The sequence below is a fragment of the Myxocyprinus asiaticus genome, chromosome 2, assembly GCF_019703515.2.
Source record: "Myxocyprinus asiaticus isolate MX2 ecotype Aquarium Trade chromosome 2, UBuf_Myxa_2, whole genome shotgun sequence".
Classification (NCBI taxonomy): Eukaryota; Metazoa; Chordata; class Actinopteri; order Cypriniformes; family Catostomidae; genus Myxocyprinus; species Myxocyprinus asiaticus.
Window position 1 is genome coordinate 58,133,686 of NC_059345.1, and position 15,358 is coordinate 58,149,043.

A 15,358-nucleotide genomic window follows, 5' to 3' on the forward strand; every position below is an offset into this window, starting at 1 on the left:
TTACAATACTCTCTCCTTTCCCAGCTTAATATGCAGAGACAACTAGAAGTAAGCCATTCGTAGGCTGATTTCCTCGAAAACTAAACAATGTGTCTCTGTGGCTTTATGAAAATACTGCTCTGTTTGTTTGAGCGTCCTGACTGCCCAACGCAGCAACACTTGACCAATGGCATGAGTTTGAGATTTGAGATGAGTTTATTTTTGCATTTCTGTCTTTGTATTTTTGCAATTACACATGCCATCTTTAACTTTACCCCTAACACTTTTAATTGAATTTCCTTTATGACATTTGTAGAATCACACACACAACTGTATAAAACCCTGCCTACATGCTAAGGAAAAAGCCCAAAGCCAAAATATAGGGGGTAACAGAGGGTCAGCATCTGTCAAGCATCATTCATAGCTGGAAATCAAAGTGCTGGAACAGTGCTAAATACCTCTAAACACCTGGTGGTTGTTTTTCAGCAGCATCTGGAGACCTCCGTAATCTTTCTTTAGTGCCTGTCAAGTGGGCTGGTCCAGGAGATCAGCTACTTCACTAATCAACAGACTGCCTGAAGAAAATAAGACAAAGAGAGTGGGTGACAGGGAATTAGAGAAGAGGTTTAAAAACAACAAGAGTAAAATGATGATGTAATAGACAGAAAGAGAGATCAGGACTAACTAAAATTATAAAATGAATAAAACAAGCTCAAAGGCACCAAAAAGTTCAATCACCTTTTATTCTAGCGGCAAATTAGTGTGTCAAATATCATCATCAGTATCAATAGATTAAAAACATGACTGTGCTTTATTAGTGTGCCATCTCTAACAATGTTTTTTTTTTTTTTTTTTTTTTTTTGCTGTATTAAAACACTATCAATATTTTGATACTGAATGTCACAATTCTGTATAAATTATGTAACTTTTGTACCTTGCCTTCAAACTAGGCAGAGAAAAAAAAATTCCTTGCTAAAATCAGAATAAAAGCACCCTGTTTATTAATAATTGTGCACTAATCCTATATGATAAATGGAAAACAAGAAATATCAATAACAACGATAAGAAAAGGATGAGAAGAAGAAATTGCTTTCTCATTTCCTGCCTTTATCTTTTCATAGTGGCAATCTGTCTTCTGTTATTTCCATCATATCACTGGATTACCCATATGGAAACAATCCAGTTCTTTGTTCTTACAAACACTGGCAAAACATTTTTTACATAGGTCAATATGTGACTATAAAATACCCTCTAAAGTTGTGATCACTGAACTGCGACTATTAGTAAACTTTACCACTGGCCTTTGTTAGACTGGTAGTCGATTTTGTTTTTTTACCCTTTTACAGCTTTGTGACTCATCTGAGAGTAGCCGCTTTGAGCATGTGAGGTAATGGATGGTGTATGCCAAAGAACCCATGTCAAAGAATTATTGGCTTAGAAATCCTGTCCTTTAGAGGAATTACATCACAGGCCTGTGTTTTTCACTAAGCAAAAGAAATTCAAAATATAAATAAAAATATATATATTTTGCTTATCAATGTTTAAATGGCGCACTATAACAGTGAACTATGATCTTTCAGGCCATAACAAACCACTGAAATTAATAATACCAACCACTTGCTACCAATGCACTTTAAATAAAAAATACACTAGCAAATAGATCTTTTTTTGAAGGCAAATTCCAAAAGCAATCTTCACTTTAACATGGCATATTGCATTTCCAGAAAAATCTGACCAGACCCTGGTAGTGAAGAACTGAACTTATGATTTTTCATCTTGCACCGCCCAAGTAGCCCCTGCTGGAAATTATACACAGGTCTGACGAAAGCAAATTTACACTTGAAATAAGTTCATCGCACCGAAAGAGGCCTTTAGAATGTGTTTCTATATGTGATCAAATGAGCATCCGTTTCATGCACACTTATAAATAGCAACTCGAAATCCCTTCTAGTACTCATGGAACATATTTTAAATGAGGTTGGCTGGAATCTTCAGACCGTAAACCTGTTGCCATAGCAACCAGGAGCAGACCCATGGGCTGCGAGACCCGATGTGCCGCAGAAACCCATTCCCCCGCCAGAGCTTGGTGAACCCAATCTCTAACGGCCTGACCTACGAGTTCATGTTCTGAACCAGTGAATGTCAGTTTGGGTCTGCTGAAGCTCATCAAACAGACGCATCATTGTCCTAACATTCACCCAGTACATGCACCTGTTCTTGAGCAGTATGTGAAACGTTTCTTGAGATGAATGTTCTTGAAAAGTGTTCTCGTGCTGGTGGGGGGGGCGCGGCCGCCCCCGGTGCCCATGTCGCCCATGCCTAAATTTGCCAGTGGGATTACTTATTTTGAGTAATTTACCCAAAACTGTGTGTAGCTATACTGTATTTTGCAGTATATTTAATGCCAGAGGATGAGTCCAGTTCCTCTCAAGGTTTATCATTTTCCACTACTTAAAAGGAATATTCTGGGTTCAATACGAGTTAAACCTAACTGACAGCATTTGTGACAATACTGATTACCACAAAAATTAATTTTGACTTGCCCCTCCTTTTCTTTAAAAAGAAAGCACAAATCTGGGTTACAGTTACAATGGAGGTGAAAGGGGGCCAATCCATAAATGTTAAAATGCTCACTGTTTCAAAAGTATAGCTAAAAGACACCTTCAAAACCTCATTGCCATGACGATGTGATGTCAACAATCCCTAAAGCCCTAAAATGACTGCACAAATGACGATTTAAACAACTTTACAGCTCAAATAATACATGAGTTTTAACAGAAGAATTAAGGTAAGTACTTATAAGCTTTTCTACCTTTAACCCTGTAAGCTCTGAAGGTGTTTTTAATGATTTCTTGTTTCAGCAGCATACCCAAAATTAAAGGCTTATAAAAAAAAATAAAAAAAAACGAGGGTTTGGTAACATTGTTAAGAAAACATTTCAATTGTTTTAATTATATAAATTATGATATATTCTGAGACTCTCAGCCTAAGAAACTGCTAAAAAATAATAAAATAAATTGAGCCAAAAATTTTATTTTTTCTTATTTTTCTTTGACATTATATATCTGTGGGTGTAAATAAGGTTCCGTAAAACTGCTTTTGTTTTGTTCCCAATCATGTCAACTATATCTGAGAAAATGTTTGTGTTGATACGACAAAGTAATCAAAAGTAATAGCACTGCAAAATAATTTATCATAGTGTCCAAAAATGTCTCCAAGTGTCCAAAAGCCTTTTCAAAAGAACATAATAACTGTACATAAGAACTAATTACACATGCCAACTCATAAATGACAAAAGGTATGCATAGCATGGAGACATGATTTTAGGAATGAGTGCCTTTTGACTCAATGAGTCATTACTTGGCGCCATCTCCTGGTGGCCATATGTAACATTGCACTTTGTGTGGATTATCTAATGATCTATGCCTCCGATTACCTTGTGTGTCGGTTAGTTTGAAAGATAATCATCTCCTCTAAGTAAAGATATTTTGTTTATTTTTCTTGGAGTTATAGGTGAAAGTGCAGCATATAAGCAACACCAACATAACTGTCAAAGACATACTTAGCTATTACTCACTATATTTTTGTAAATAATATATTAAAAAAAATACAAATAGGCTGTTTGTATTCTACTCTTTGAGAGCTATCCGGCGGGCCCATTCGAGCTTAAAGGGTTAAACCCTCCTCAAAAAAAAAAAGAAAAAAAAAGAAAAAAACGAAGCCTCACTGTAACCTCGATTTTTTTATTTTATTTTTTTATTTTATTTTTTTATTTTAAAAGAAGGGATGAGTCGAAATAATTTTTTGTGGTAATCAACATTATGCCACACATGCTGTCAATTGAGCTTAACTTGTATTGAACCTGGAATATTCATTTAACAAGTTTTTTTGTCATTGCCACAGTTGCCTTTGGCTTGCTCACTGGGAGCTTTAAGATATTAAAGCAGTATTTTTTTCATAAAGCTGCTTTGAAACAATATGTAGCCTACTGTGACTTGATGTCCAGCTCTTCAAATAAGAAAAAACAAAACACAACATTAAAACATTGAGAGAATGCAACTCAAGAGTCCTTAAAGTGATATAAACACATTTTAATATCTGAAAAGTCACAAGCCAAAAAAGGGATAGTAACTTGTTTCGACAGTTGGAAAATGAAGGAATCCTACATAGTAAAACGGCGTTAGCACAGAATCACAGGCACCAGACATCTTTGCATTTGAGGTCCTAATATAATATCTAGTACAAATATAATAGAGAGGATAAGCAAATGTAAATGAATGGCTGTGTAAACCACACAACTAAATGACTCAGTGATGTATATATATGTATTTGCATGCACTGATAATATTGTACCGTTACAGTATCAGTATCAGATTTTTATTACATTACTTATTTTAAGTAGCTAAATAAAGGTAATCTATTATTTTGCTTGTGTGTTTGATTATGTACTGGTCATAAACACATCCTTCATGTAAAAAGATTTATATTGCATTACAAAACAAGTTTTTATGAACAGTGGTCTTACATAAGCTAATATCAATGGCTTTTCAGAGATGCTTCAAAGATGCACTGCCCTAAGTTCACCTGTACCAGTCCTTTTAAAAGCATGTCATTTAAAATACCTTCTTGAAATACCTCTACACAGATATATCTCATGCATAAAACATAAAAGCAAGGGTGCATAATTCAAACAGACAACAACATCCAAGATCTGCCCTGAGGGCAACCGCCTCTCTCTTTGTCTATTTTGTTCTCTCTTTTTCCTTCAACAGTATACTGAATAATACTGTATGTGACTCCTTTTTAAGGGTTATAAAAGAATTGGGATGTGACTTGCGTGTGTGCATGAGTCCTCCTCATTCTGCCATATAATATGTGGATCACACAAGCAGAAAACTGAAAAAGTTCAAAGGTCAGCAGAGTAGACTAAAGTAGGCTACTTGGAACAAGTTTATTACTTTTTATTTATATTGTTTGTCAGATTCCTTTGGAGATCAGTTGGTAAGATTTTTGGAGATTAGTTGTGGTGCATTAGTAAAGTGAACTGCCGTTTCAGCACACTAGAATTTGAGAGATTTCTGAGGAATTCTGAGCATCAAAATGCTCAGCTGGTGTGACATGGAGTTTTCTCTGTTCACTCAAATAAAACTGAACAACAACAAGAACAAATCCTGTTTTTCCATTTAAAATAGAGCATGCAATTATAAAAAATACACATGCTGAAGTTTATATAAACTCAGCAAAAAAAGAAACGTCCCTTTTTCATGACACTGTATTTTAAAGATAATTTTGTAAAAATCCAAATAATTTTACAGATCTTTATTGTAAAGGGTTTAAACAATGTTTTCCATGCTTGTTCAATGAACCATAAACAATTAATGAACATGCACCTGTGGAACGGTCGTTAAGACACTAACAGCTTACAGACGCTAGGCAATTAAGGTCACAGTTATAAAAACTTAGGACACTAAAGTGATCTTTGCACTGACTCTGAAAAACACCAAAAGAAAGATGCCCAGAGTCCCTGCTCATCTTCCTGAACATGCCTTAGGCATGCTGCAGAGGCATGAGGACTGCAGATGTGGCCAGGGCAATAAATTGCAATGTCCGTACTGTGAGACACCTAAGACAGCACTACAGGGAGACAGGAAGGACAGCTGATCATCCTCGCAGTGGCAGACCATGTGTAAAAACAACTACACAGGATCGGTACATCTGAATATCACACTTGCGGGACAGGTATAGGATGGCAACAACAACTGCCCGAGTTACACCAGGAACGCACAATCCCTCCATCAGTGCTCAGACTGTCCGCAATAGGCTGAGAGTGGCTAGGACCATTCCCCCCAGAAATGTCCAGGAACTTGCAAGTGCCTTGGTGGAAGAGTGTGGTAACACCTCACAGCAAGAACTGACAAATCTGGTGCAGTCCATGAGGAGGAGATGCACTGAGGTACTTAATGCAGCTGCTGGCCACACCAGATACTGACTGTTACTTTTGATTTTGAGTTTTTCCATAGTTTTTCCACCACAAATTATTCCATTACTGTTAGTCACATGTCTGTGAAACTTATTCCATTTATGTTTTTAGTTGTTGAATATATTTGTATGAACATAATTTACACATGTTAAGTTTGCTGAAAATAAAAGCAGTTGGAAGTGAGAGGACTTTTTTTTTTTTTTTTTTTTTTGCTGAGTTTATAATAAAGGGGTTAGCAGTGGTTAATTAGCTTTTGCCCGAGCAAAGCATAACACATGGTGTGACACTATGTATGTTTGAAAGGCCAATTATTTCACCAGGTTTGTGGTGAAGTGGTCTTTGCTCAACAAAGAAGAGAAAAAATAAGATAAGTTTGCTTGGTATGTTTTTGAAAAATGGCTCCCACTAAAATTTAAAGTCTTGTTTAGTTTATTTTATTTTTTTTTTTTTGTCTTTTGGCAGTTGGTATTCTACGAGGATGCTAAATGATTTCAATTTGGCCACGTATTGACTTGACTTTACAAAACATAATATGGAGTGACAGTAAATCATATGGTAAGACAACATTTGGCATGTCACTCCATATGATAAATCATGTTCAGGCAGATAGTATTTAAGATTAACCACACAGGAAACGGCATTTTTTTTATTAAAGGGATAGTTCGCCCCAAAAAATTATCTATCTTTCATGCCATCCCAGATGTGTATGACTTTCTTCTGTTGAACACAAATATTTTTACAAGAATATTTCCGCTTTTAAGGTCCATACAATGCAAGTGAATGGCGACCAGACCTTTTAAGCACCAAACATCACATTAAGGCCACAAAAGTAATCCATACATCTTCTGAAGCGACGCAATAACTTTGGGTGAGAAACCGATCACTATTTCAATTCTTTTTTTACTAAAAATCCCAACTTTCAGTATGTGAAACACTGGAGTCGTATGGATTACTTTTATGTGGCCTTTATGTGATGTTTGGAGCTTCAAAGGTCTGGTCATCATTCACTTGCATTGTATGGACCTACAGAGCTGAAAGTTTCTCAAAAAGTTGTTTACACAATTACTGATTTTCTGCATATACTTTAACTGATTCCAGAACACAGTGCATAAGTGCTTATATATATATATAAAAAAAAATTTTTTCAGAAAGAACAGATGTTATGCGAGTTACGAAAGATGGTATGTGCAGAAAAAACAAGGAGAAACTTTTTCCTGTCAAGAAAAGGAGAAAGGGGAATAGAACCTTTTGGGTCATTGTGTACTGCTTTTCTGTTAGCAATGCATCAATACCGTGGATAATTCCTTACATCCCTCGTGTCCCTTTTATTTCTATTTATTGTTAAAAGGTACAAGTCTATGTACTTTTATAAAGTTTTTATAATTGTCATTGTTATCCTTCAATGCGACCAAAAATGTGGAGTAAACTTCGAATAATGACAACAACTGCTTTTCCACCATCAGCCCGTATAGTTGCTGAATCATGGCGTTCTGTACCGATCCGGGCTTGCTGACATGGTTATGGTTTCATTTTTCTATTTTGGTGCTTCAAAAGCAGAATTAAAATGGACTGGCTGAGCAAGTAACCATTCATGAGTCTTCACATTACTAAAGCCGTTCCACCAGACTGGTTCTCCATTTGCAAACCGCGCTGAGAAATCAGTGCAGGGAACCTAATGTTCTAATGGAAATGCTACTGGTACCATTTATTCACCATGCTCAGAACCGTTCGGCCTGATGATGGGAAAAGCAGCTACGGAGATTAAAAATATCATAGTAATTTTTAGAAAAAAATATAATACAACAGATGGTTTTTATCTTCAGCTATAGTGTGTCAATAGGAAATATACATTTTAGACTCCCAAACATTCCTTTTGCAAATAGAATTTCTTCAGACTCAGCAAGGCCTTTGCCACCCTCAGAACCACTGTCCACAAAGTCCCTCAGAAGGGTGGAACATTTCCTAACGGACTCTGTTATCTCTCGTCTAGAAGCCATTTACCCAGTCACTCCCTGGGGTTGGGATATCCTGTCCATTTTCAAGGCGTTCATGGCCACTTTCATTGGCACCAGTGTTTACCCCTGAGTTTGTGAATAAGGCCTGACGCCCTCTGATATAATCATTTCGTCTCACTTCAACTAGAGCCTCATCGGCCTCGGCGCAACTCCTACCTCTGCCTATGATGCATACCAGCAAAAAAGTACAGCACGACAGAATGAGGATCTTCTAAAAAGCACAGCTTGCCTTGACCTCGCCTTTCACATCAATTCACAACCTCAGAGCCACCTTTGGATTTTATAATATAGTGTCTGTGAAGAGCTGTTCTGGAAGGCACTTAACCATTTCTTTGCTACACAATTCAGAGATTCACGCGCTTTCCTCTGAATAATGCTACAACAGGGCAGAGGGATAAAAGGGTAGGTTCTGGAGAAACTGGATGGGTACGAGCACCCCAGTACACAAATATGAAAGCAATGATCCATCATGAAAACAACTGTGTGACTTGACTTGAGTCACACAACTTCAAAACATTTCACAGCTATCAAAATTCAATAACCACATTATTTTCAGACAATTTGTCTAATTTATCACACAGCAATTTGTATCAACACTGTGCATGGTGTACACTTTCAGTCCTAGCCTCCTGAGACCCCTTGCATTGACATTACACTTTGGCTTCACTATACGCTATGCATAATTTAATTTAAACTGAATGATCTCAGTTCAGGAGACTCTAGGCTGTCATTGCAGGGTTTAATTTTTGACACACTGAGTCATGTGACAAAAAAAACATGGTGCCAATCTCAGCAGAGTTTGTCTTTGGGAGAAATAGCATAGGATTTATAGTCAAATGGAAGAGTTTTTGGGGTAGACCTGACCTGCTAAAGAGAGACAGACTCCATCCCTCCAGGGAAGGTGCCGCTCTCCTCTCTAGTAATTTAGCTCATAGTCTTAATAATGATAGTATTTGACAAACTGGATAATCCAAATGTCTGCTAACTGCCTTGAGACGTCACACAGGTCACATAAACTACAACACGTAGTGACTGTATCACCAAGATATCACATAGAGACTGTGTCTGTTCCTTGAACTACCAAACACAAAACTCTCACTAAATCATTTAGAAAAAATTTGATTAAGGGCTACTAAACATTAGATCTCTTTCTACCAAAGCACTAATTGTAAATGAAATTATTACAGATCATAGTTTGGATGTGTTTGACTGAAACCTGGCTTAAACCAGATTAATATATCAAATTAAACTTATCCCCCAGGTTATTGTTATAAACATGAGCCTCGTCTGAAGGGTCGAGGAGGTGTTGCTACAATTTACAGTGAAGTTTTGGTATTACTCAGAGGACAGAATATAAGTCTTTTGAACTAATACTGCTTATTATGTCACTGTCAGATATAAATAAAAAAAATCTCTGTCGTCTTTTGCCCTTATATGCCCAGTATATAGGTCACCCGGGCCTTACTCTGTTTCCTTGGTGAATTTGCACATTTTCTATCATATCTAGTTGTTAATGTAGATAGAGCTTTAATTGTTGGTGACTTCAACATTCACATAGATAATGAAAATGACACATTGGGATTAGCATTTATCGATATTCTCAACTCTCTTGGGAAAATGTGACAGGACCAACTCATCTCAATAATCATACACTAGATTTAATTCTGTCATATGGAGTTGATGCTGATACTATAGAAATTCTACCGCAAAGCGATGACATCACAGATCATTACCTCGTCTCTTGTTTGTTGCGATCAGCTAATGTCACTCAGTCTACACCACGCTATCATTCAGGTAGAACTATTCTTTCAACCAGTAAAAATAAAAAAAAGTAAAAAAATTAATGGACCTTAATGCTTACTTATTTTAAACATTTAAAATCATGACTTGCACTGCACATAAATAACTAATATTGACATTATATTCATGTTGTTTAGCCAGAGGAGAACTGGCCCCCACAATGAGCCTGGTTTCTCCCAAGGTTATTTTTCTCCATTAACCAACATCTTATGGAGTTTTGTGTTCCTTGCCACAGTTGCCTTCGGCAAGCTCACAGGGGTTCTAAATACAGTTATTATTTATTTAATTTCTATACACAATTTACAATCATATTTAATCAAACTACACAATGATCTGTCTAAGACTTTATAGATATTACAGTTTCATTTTTTGTTAATGCATGATTTCCTGTAAAGCTGCTTTGAAGCGATGTGTGTGTGTGAAAAGCGCTATACAAATAGAAATTACTTGACTTGAAATGGCAACAAAACTACATCTGGTAAGAAACCTCATTAAGTTTTTACATTAAAACCTGTTTGAGTAAAAAAAATGTGTCTAGTCTCATCCAATATGCCATTTTTTTTTTAATTCACCAATTTATTGCGAAAAGGCACACCGTTGAACACAATGACCACGCATGTGGACTATAGGCTCATTTTCCTCAAAATGCATCCAAAAGCTGAAAAATGTTGCTTTCAGAGGCTGTATACAGAGTTCAGTTGAAAATAAGGTTAATTACAAACTATACTGAGACCAGTGCAGAGAGACAGCATACTGGAGGTTAAGTCATTCCCTAATTAGGAAGCAAGGGAGCATTCTATAGCTTTCCTATGAAGCAAAGTGCATTCACTTCTAACAACTGGTTCAGTTTCAGGCTGCAGATGATGTTTGGACCGCTCAACATGTTTAGCAGACATGGGACAGTGGTAATCAGTACATAGATTCAGAATTTATAATGCTACATTTTATTTGAACATGGTTGCCAGTGATTGGATGATGCTGGCCATTACTTTCTAATTTCTGATGTAATGTCTGTAACGTCTCAAAAACATGAAAACCAACACTCCTGGAAACATAATAAACAACTGACTTTCTATAGCTTGGTATTATTTAAAATTTCACAACTTAGTCCCACTGTACTCCTATGTGGACATAGATTTTTAGGAAAACTATTTAATCTAAAATTTTTTTGCATGTTTCTTAGGGGCTTCTAGATACAAATCAGAAAGGGGAATGGAAAATGCACACAGCAGTCAAGCTCGGGTTTTTTTTTTTATTATTATTTATTTTTTATTAATTTTTATTGATTCCATGAAGCAAATCACATAGACATAACAGAAAATGCAACAAACCACATGAAATCATAACTTTTTTTTCCCCTGAACATTAACCCTCCCACCCGACACAAACAAGCACTCCGGTGGTCAAAAGTCAACTGACAAAGACACACAAATAGACAATAAAACAGAAAATATTTAGACATAAAAATAAAAAATAATAAATAAATTTTAAAAAAATAATAAAAAAATAAAAAACACTAGTCCCTCTCCGCTGCCCCTCCCCGAGAGCCCTCCAAATAGGCCAGATAGCCGCCCCACTTCCTAATGTAAATATCCATGTTATCCAGCCTTCTATACACCATCTCCCCAAACGCTGCCACCCTGCCCAACTCGACGCACCACTCATGAAACGAGGGCACACCAGACTACCTCCATCCCCTGAGGATTAACCGCCTGCCAATCATCACGCCGGTCAGGACCCAGCTCTCCATATATTTATCACACACATTCAGGACCGCCCCATCCCCCAACACACACAATATGGGGCAAAATGAAAACCGAGTGTCAACCACTTCACATACAAAGCTCTGAACCTTCAGCCAAAATTCTTGGATCTTAACACATCCCCAAAAAACATGGGATGTGTCCCCATCTTCTGATTGGCATCACCAGCAGATGTGTGTGTCTTTAAGACCAAGCCTATACAATCTAGAAGGGGTCCAATAGAATCGATGCAAAATTTTAAATTGCATAAGGCGCACCCTTGCATCTCTAGATGCAGACTTGGCGTTTTTTAGAATCTTAGCCCACACTCCCTCCTCCAATACCAAGTTTAAATCTTTCTCCCATACTCTCTTGAGAGAAGTTAAAGTTCCATCACCCAGACTCTGACTTAGCAGGGAGTAATACACTGATGCCTCATGACCTTTTCCAAAAGAAGTAATCACTACTTCCAGAGTATCTGCCGCTTTTGGGGGGTGTATGCTACTCCCAAAAATAGTACAGAGCAGATGGCGCAGCTGTAAATACCTAAAGAACTGAGATCTGGGAATCCTAAAATGTTGAACCATGTTTTCAAAAGATCTCAGCACTCCACTCTCATATAGGTCACAGAGTGTATTAATCTCCCTCTCAATCCACTCTGACTAGCAGAAAGGGGACTTATTAATACGTAATTATGGGTTCCACCATATGCTCGAGGCAACATTTAAATAAATGTCCGAATTAAACACTCAGGACACTTTTGTCCATACTGCGTGCAAATGCGAGATAACGGGGTGTGACTTAACTTCTCCGGTTAGTTTAATAGATAGGCTTTGCAGTGGCAAAATAGGGGCAAGAACTTTCTTTTCGATACAAAACCAGGGAGGGGCTCTCTCAGGTGGAAGCGACCAATGAGCCAAATGTCTAAGACCGAATGCATAATAATAAAACAAAATCTTGGGTAGGCCTAACCCACCTTTATCAATCGGCCTATGCAGCTTATTGAAATGTAATCTATGACATTTACCATTCCAAATGAAGGACTTCGCTATACTATCAAATTGCTTGAAATAAGAGAGGGGGACATCTACAGGGAGAGACTGTAGCAGGTAGTTGAATTTTGGAATACAATTCATTTTAATAACATTAACCTTTCCAATCATAGATAAATGAAATTAAGCCCACCTGCCCACATTGCTCGAAAATATTTTTATTAAGGGGTCGAAATGAATTCTAACTAAATCACACAGATTTGCTGGGAATAAAATGCCCAAATACTTAATGCTCTGTTTGGGCCTACTGAAAGGCACCCGGTTGAAAAGCCGTTACTGGGCAGTACGCTGTCAGAGCCAAAGCTTCAGATTTAGACCAATTGACTCTGTATCCTGAGAATTTAGAAAAGCAATGAATAATCCTGTGGAGGCAAGGCACAGATCTAGTAGGGTCGGTGACGAATAATAAAATATCATCTGCGTAAAGCAAAAGCTTATGTGCCAGACCTCCCGCCATCACTCCTGGAAAATCATCCTCCTATCTTATTGCGGCTGCTAATGGTTCCAGTGCAAGACAGAACAATAATGGGGAAAGAGGGCAACCCTGACAGGTGCCCCTATCCAGAGTAAAATAATCTGAAATTAATCCATTTGTTTGTACCGCCGCTACCGTGTGTCTATAAAGTAACTTAATCCGTTCAATAAAAGTATTCCCAAACCCATATATTTCCAAAATCGTAAAAATATAATCCCATTCTACCATATCAAACGCCTTTTCGGCGTCAAGTGAGATGGCAGTGACCGGAGTCTTATCGTTCGCCACTGACCACATGATATTAATTAGACGCCTGATGTTATTAGAAGAGCTACAGCCCTGAATAAACCCCATTTGATCTATATGAACAAGAGATGTCACAACTCTACTTTATTGGTTAGCCAGAATTTTTGACAAAATTTTTACATCTAGCTGGATAAGGGAAATTGGACGGTAACTTTTACACTCGCTTGGATCTATGTCCTTTTTAAGAATCAAATTGATCCGGTCTTGTGTCATGGTTAGAGGAAGCTTTCCATTCTTTAATGATTCCATATAAACTTCTAACTAAAGTGGAGCCAGTTCTGTAGCATAAGATCTAAAAAATTTAGTGCCAAAGCCATCTGGCCCTGGAGACTTGCCAGTAGGCAGGGCCTTAATTACCTCATCAAGCTCCTCCAAGCTTATCTCAGAATCAAGAGAATTTTTTTTGCTCAGTCGTCAATTTATGGAGTTCTAATGGTTCCATAAAGTTTCTAATATCTTCATCAGTAGACAAAGACGTGATACTATAAAGATCAAGATAGAATTCTTTAAAAGCATTATTAATATCAATGGCCAAGGTAAATATTTCACCACCAGCAGATTTCACTGAGGGAATGGTAGAAAAAGACTCTCTCTGTTTTATATATCTAGCCAAAAGTTTTCCTACTTTGTCCCCTGACTCAAAGTATGACTGTCTTGCCCTGAATAATCAAAACTCCACCTTCTGTGACAAAATAGTATTATAGTTGCAATCAAAATTATTCAACCCCCCCTGACCAGCAATACATTCTGGCGATGTGAATTAAAACACATCAACTAAAACCTCAGTAAACAGTCAAAGTAAGTTTTTAATACACATTTGAGACAAAGAGTTCAGTTTACCCAAATTTTAAAATAAAAAATAACTAATTCTCTCCACAAATATCATGTCAAAAATATTCAACCCCCAAAGTCAATCATTTGTGGAGCATCCTTTATCCTTAATAACAGTAAATAAATGTTTCAGGTAAGTGTTCTCAGGCTTAGGACACCTCTCTATTAGAATTTTTACACATTTCTCATGAGCAAAAGCTTCCAGCTCATTGACATTCTTTGGTTTCTGTGCTGCAACTGCTTCCATGAAATCCCAACAAAGGTTTGCAATGGGATTTTAATGATGGACTGAAAGGGCCATTTAAGGACATTCTACGACCTATCCCTACGAACCAGATTTTGGAAAACTTGGATGTATCCTTGGTGTTATTGTCTTGCTGGAAAGTCCAGTGATCACCGTGCTTCAATTTACACACTGAAGGCATCACATTTTTCATGCCAAAATGGCCTAATACCTGAAAGAATCCATGGTGTCAGTCACATAATCAGGATAGCCGTTTCCTGCAGCCGCAAAACACCCCATAACAGGACTGACCCACCTCCATGCTTGACTGTGGGGATGGTGTCATTCTTATCATCACCTTGTCATCTTACTCCAGATGTACTGCTGACCAATGGGTCTAAAACTCATTTTCAGTTTAGTGTCATACGTCTATAAAACCTTCTTCCAGGACTCCACAGGTCTTTCCTACTTCTTTCCTATTACTTCTTGAATATTCAATTCAACATTTCCTGTGGTGAACTTTTGCTTTCTTCCATACCCCAAGAAGGTTGCTGTTGTACCATATTTAAAAAATGTATGAATGGTGCTGCCAACTTTGTCTATTGGAAATTGAAATGCCTTGGAAATGTACTTTTAGCCATGACCTTTCTTGTGTAATGAAATAATCTCCTCTATTAGCTTTTGAGACAGCTTATTTTTAATTGCATTTTTTGCACAGAAATACATTTTTGCTTACAACGCCAAACTTAAATTTTAAAACTTAAGTATCATTGCAGATTGATGACTTAATTTTGTTTAAAAACAATTACTTGTGTAGCCTTACATATTTAAGAAACAGCTACATGCAATAGGGCTTGAATAATTATGACATGGCTGTATTTAAAAAAAATCCTGCTATTTAGAAATATTAGGTTATATGTTCACACTATGACTTTGAATGTGTCACTCAACTAAA

General features: G+C 37.1%; 1 pseudogene; it reads right to left on the reverse strand.

Moving 5' to 3' along the window:
• LOC127449910 (probable tRNA (uracil-O(2)-)-methyltransferase) overlaps positions 1–15,358 on the reverse strand; it is a 40,859-nt pseudogene that overhangs the window by 8,548 nt on the left and 16,953 nt on the right.